The sequence below is a fragment of the Littorina saxatilis genome, linkage group LG7 (genome assembly GCF_037325665.1).
Source record: "Littorina saxatilis isolate snail1 linkage group LG7, US_GU_Lsax_2.0, whole genome shotgun sequence".
In the NCBI taxonomy this organism is placed as follows: Eukaryota; Metazoa; Mollusca; class Gastropoda; order Littorinimorpha; family Littorinidae; genus Littorina; species Littorina saxatilis.
In genome coordinates, this window is record NC_090251.1 from 47,838,710 (window position 1) to 47,844,893 (window position 6,184).

Below are 6,184 nucleotides of genomic sequence, written 5' to 3' on the forward strand. Positions count from 1 at the left end.
TGTGTGTGTGTGTGTGACACCTGGTAACTATACGCACCTTGGTATTATTGAATTTGCTTGCCTACTCAATCATCATTTACGATTTTAAGGGGTATTGAATGTGCTTTTTACATTCAGTCAAGTAATGACTGAATGTTTTAACGAGATCGGGGAGCGAGGTTTGTCTCCCGATGTATGCGTGTGTGTATGCATGTATGTGTGAATGTATGTATGTATGTATGTATGTGACAAGCATTTCTCAGAAATTACCCGACGGATTTTCATGACAATTGATGCATACATTTTTTCAGGGCATTTTGTAAGAGCTTTTTCTCCGATTTATTTCATTGGACAATTTGATGGCGTCATATTTGCCCGTTTGCAAAAGTTAAGGCGGCACTTTCACGGCTACAGATTTTCATCCATTTGTTGACATTGTTGTAAGATGATCTTTGACTTTGCGGACTATGGGATTACATTCCATCATGGTACCTTCAAAATTCGTTTTTGAAATTGTCACTCAATATTAGCTGATTTTTTTATTTTTAAAAAATCTGTATTTGAATCACAAAGGTGATATCATTGTATGCTGTTTCCTCCTGTATGAGAACATATTTGATTTTGTTGTGTTTGATTGCAAATTGGCTTAACATGGAGAAAACCGTTAAAATTTCGACTTTCTTTATTGTTTGAAGAAGACACATATTATTATCATTATCTGTTCCTTATCAGTTGCTGATTCAAAAAAAATATAGTGTATGGTGTTTGTCGTTGAAAAGTTGCTTTTGCAAGGGAATGCGGGCCGCTAAATTTTGAACAAGAAAGTCAGCGCTTTAAAGTCTCGGTCGTGGATGATCTCATGTGTCCATGCAATGCAGTGCGTTTAGTACCATTCTTTGAGTTTGACAGCTTGACTAAATGTATTCATGTTGCTTCACGCGACTTGTGTAAATGTCATATACAGAACAGATTGTCTGCATTACTGCTTCTTATATCGATCCAAACAACGGTGTCGTTATTTGGCAAGTTTTGTGTCATGAAGCAGCAAGCACGAAAAACATTAAATATACACGTATGTCACAAGTTGCCAGGGACAAACCAAGGGGAACGTTAACGCCTCTCGGCGTATTTTTTTCGAGACAAATGTCTCCGCAGCTGATAGTTGGTAGACTTTATTGGATGTTGTTATTCAAATGCAAACCGTCAGAGACAGAGAGCTTAGAACGGAATTACGTTGTATTGTTTTCCTGTTTCGCCTGGCTGAGGTCGTGAAATTCAGGACCGAAATGACCCAAGGCGCAACTTATTCCTTTTGATGAGTTTTAAGATTTTAAAAAGTGTACGCAGCTGTTGGTAGACTTTATTGGATGTCATTATTCAAATGCAATCCGTCAGAGACAGAGAGCTTAGAAAGGAATTACGTTGTATTGTTTTCCTTCTTTCCTAAGTTTCAAGTCTCTTACAAGTTTCCGCAGCTGTTGGTAGACTTTATTGGATGTCATTATTCAAATGCAATCCGCCAGAGACAGAGAGCTTAGAAAGGAATTACGTTGTATTGTTTTCTTGCTTTCCTAAGTTTCTTAAAAGTTTCCGCAGCTGTTGGTAGACTTTATTGGATGTCATTATTCAAATGCAATCCGTGAGAGACAGGGAGCTTAGAAAGGAATAACATAATTGGTAGACTTATTGGATGTCGTTATTCAAATTCAAACCGCCACAGACAGAAAGCTTAGAGAGGAATTACTTATTGGTAAACTTGATTGGATGACATTATTCTTATTCTTCTGTGTTCATGTGCTGACACTCCCACGTTCACTCGTGGATTTTGCACGAGTGGAGTTTTACGCGTATGATTGTTTTTACCCCGCCATTAAAGCAGCCATACGCCGCTTTCGGATGAAGCATGCTGGGTATTTTTGTGTTTCCATGACCCAACGGACTCTGACATGGATTACAGGATATTTACCGTGCGCACTTGGTCTTGTGCTTGCGTTTACACACAGATGCACTAGCAGGTCGGCACATAAGGTGATCTGGGAGATCGGAAAAATCTTCACTTTTAACCCACCAGGCGGCAGCGGCCGGGATTCGAACCCACGACCTCTCGCTTGGAAGGCCGGCGTCTTACCACTAGGCCACTGCGCCCGTCGGATGTCATTATTCATATGCAATCCGTCAGAGACAGAGAGCTTAGATAGAGCTTAAACAATGACCACGAGTTGATTACTGGAAAATAAACCACGAGTGGGTATTTGCAGCCGCTTGGTAATTCTGAATGAAAGAAGTGTGACATGAAGTTCTTGTACATCATTGTAAAGAGTGTGAATGACGTTTTTAGTTTAGATGTCAAGCGCTTAGAGCAAGCCTTTTTAACGAAAGTTTTTGATTTAGCGCTATATAAATGTTCTTCTTATTATTATTCACGAGTGTGCGGAGCACACGAGTGAATTACCAAGCGGCTGCAAATACCCACGAGTGGTTTATTTTCCAGTAATCAACGAGTTGTCATTGTTTAAGCTATTTATACAACGAACAACACGGGTCGAACATGCAGTCATGCAGACGACATTTTGTAGGCAATTTCATTTCAGCCTGATCACTCAGAGTGTCAAATGCGCGTCATTCAAATAGTCCCTATTCTTTTACTTTATTCTTAGTCTCCGACTCGTCGGCATTATACTTGTCTCGTCTAAATATCGGACCCCATTGCTACGATTAAAACACAATAGCGTTTATATAGCTATTCTGACATTACATTCTGTGTTAAAATCATGTTTTTGTCAGCAGCAAGGACCAGAATGGTCCATGTCGTTGATTGCAGACGACGGTTCCCTTTCCGTATGAAGCCACGGAAATAACCGAACATTGAAAAACCCATGGACATGTATTACGGAGAAAACTCGGAATAACCGGATGTTTAGCATTACGTCAATATGCTGGGAATCATATGACGTCATGACGTATCATGCTTGCCTACGTAGATTGTATACATGTTCGAAAGTCTGACTGTTGTGAATTCGCGTGGTGAAGACTGCGGTAAATCTGTAGATGATCAGAGAACAAGGATTGTCTCAGAAGAAACGACTAAATGTTTTAGATCGGTAACTTCATTTCAACATTGCACTATATAATGGACGTTCTATGTGACAGGAGAGTTTGCTGATTTTGTGTTAAACATTGGAGAGATCGTCTGCTAGAATCAGAGATAGGTCGCTTCAGATTGCAGCTTCTGGAAATTTGCAAGGTTTGTTGCCTGTTAAAGAACTGGATTTTACACGTAATGTATGTCATGTACAGTAAGCAACAACAAAAACACACACAAAGCAAATGGCATCGTCTGTCGACTAGTTATACACGTCAGCCATTGTTGTTACAGTTTTGAGTCAACATTGTACGTATTCTTCCGCAACAGGGTCCAATCGTCTGGGTTTCAAATGTTCTAAAAATAAATTCTAGTGTTGATTATTTTTTAGCCCTCTTTATTCTTACTTCGAATAATCCACGTGTGATTTTTGGGTTTAATCAAAGTAGTTCGTTCTAATTTCTCACTTGTCTAAAAATAATCAACTAGATTTAATCCACCCCTCGGTTGCATTGCAGGAGTTGTATAAATAGAGCTTAAACAATGACCACGAGTTGATTACTGGAAAATAAACCACGAGTGGGTATTTGCAGCCGCTTGGTAATTCACGAGTGTGCGGAGCACACGAGTGAATTACCAAACGGCTGCAAATACCCACGAGTGGTTTATTTTCCAGTAATCAACGAGTTGTCATTGTTTAAGCTATTTATACAACGAACAACACGGGTCGAACATGCAGTCATGCAGAAGACATTTTGTAGGCAATTTCATTTCAGCCTAATCACTCAGAGTGTCAAATGCGCGTCATTCAAATAGTCCCTATTCTTTTACTTTATTCTTAGTCTCCGACTCGTCGGCATTATACTTGTCTCGTCTAAATATCGGACCCCATTGCTACGATTAAAACACAATAGCGTTTATATAGCTATTCTGACATTACATTCTGTGTTAAAATCATGTTTTTGTCAGCAGCAAGGACCAGAATGGTCCATGTCGTTGATTGCAGACGACGGTTCCCTTTCCGCATGAAGCCACGGAAATAACCGAACATTGAAAAAACCCACGGACATGTATTACGGAGAAAACTCGGGATAACCGGATGTTTAGCATTACGTCAATATGCTAGGAATCATATGACGTCATGACGTATCATGCTTGCCTACGTAGATTGTATACATGTTCGAAAGTCTGACTGTTGTGAATTCGCGTGGTGAAGACTGCGGTAAATCTGTAGATGATAAGAGAACAAGGATTGTCTCAGAAGAAACGACTAAATGTTTCAGACCGGTAACTTCATTTCAACATTGCACTATATAATGGACGTTCTATGTGACAGGAGAGTTTGCTGATTTTGTGTTAAACATTGGAGAGATCGTCTGCTAGAATCAGAGTTAGGTCGCTTCAGATTGCAGCTTCTGGAAATTTGCAAGGTTTGTTGCCTGTTAAAGAACTGGATTTTACACATAATGTATGTCATGTACAGTAGCCTAAGCAACAACAAAAACACACACAAAGCAAATGGCATCGTCTGTCGACTAGTCATACACGTCAGCCATTGTTACAGTTTTAAGTCAACATTGTACGTATTCTTCCGCAACAGGGTCCAATCGTCTGGGTTTGAAATGTTCTAAAAATAAATTCTAGTGTTGATTATTTTTTAGCCCTCTTTATTCTTACTTCGAATAATCCACGTGTGATTTTTGGGTTTAATCAAAGTAGTTCGTTCTAATTTCTCACTTGTCAAAAAATAATCAACTAGATTTAATCCACCCCTCGGTTGCATTGCAGGAGTTGTATAAAAAGGAATAACCTAATTGATAAGACTTTATTGGATGTCGTTATTCAAATGCAAAGCGCCAGTGAGAGTGCATTTCTGTGAGTGTGTGTGTGTGTGTGTGTGTGTGTGTGTGTGTGTGTGTGTATGTGTATGTGTGTGTGTGTGTGTGTGTGTGTATCGTTCTTACTAATCTGTGAGTACATTTTGTGAGTTTGTGTGTGACAGTTGGAAACTTCACGTATGCACTGCATTTATACCTGATGTTATTGTCATCATCCCAGCGAAGCTGGAGGTATCCCACAAACGCATTTTCATACCGATAATACATGATAAAGAAGGATTCTTTGTGCCCGGCTACGGGCTACAGTTGAAGATGGAAGTTCACCAAAAATTGGGACCATACTAACAAAAATACGGTGGGTGCAATAGGCGCCCCCATTTTTTTAGCAAACGCCACCCAAGGCCGCTTTGGACGGGTAGAAATTCTGTAGTTTCTAAGACTTGGTGTGTGTGGTTGTTCAAGACTATGGATAACGCTCGCGTAAGAAGATTACGTCACGGTCAAAAGTCTTTGACATCAATTAATGCATCATGACGTCATGCCTCCATGTAGTCTTTTTCTCTCGCGCGGTGTGTGTGTGTGTATGTGTATGTGTGTGTGTGTGTTTGTGTGTGTGTTCATTTTGTGCACATGTGTTAGTGTTAGTGTTAGTGTGTGTGTGTGTGTGTGTGTGTGTGTGTGCGTGTATGTGTGTGTGTGTGTGTGCGTGTGTGTGTGTGTATGTGTGCGCGCGTGCATGAGTCTGTACTCGTGTTTTTGTGTGTGTGAGTGTGTGTGTGTGTGTGTGTGTGTGTGTGTGTATTCTTAGTCTCCGACTCGTCGGCATTATACTTGTCTCGTCTAAATATCGGACCCCATTGTAAGTGTGTGTAAGAAAGACTGAGAGAGAGGGAGAAAGAGTGTGTGAATGTGTGTGTGAATGAGTTTGTGTGTATGTTTGTGTGTGTATGAGTGTGTATATGTGTTTGTTTGTAAAGGTGTGTGTGTCCGTCTGTCTATGTGCGTATTTGTTTGTGTGTTTGCTTAACGCCCAGCCGACCACGAAGTGCCATAATTATCAGGGCGGTGCTGCTTTGAGATATAACGTGCGCCATACACAAGACAGAAGTCGCAGCACAGGCTTCATGTCTCACCCAGTCACATTATTCTGACACCGGACCAACCAGTCCTAGCATGCTCTAACCCTATAATGCCAGACGCCAGGCGGAGCAGCCACTAGATTGCCAATTTTAAAGTCTTAGGTATGACCCGGCCTGGGTTCGAACCCTCGACCTCCCGATTACGA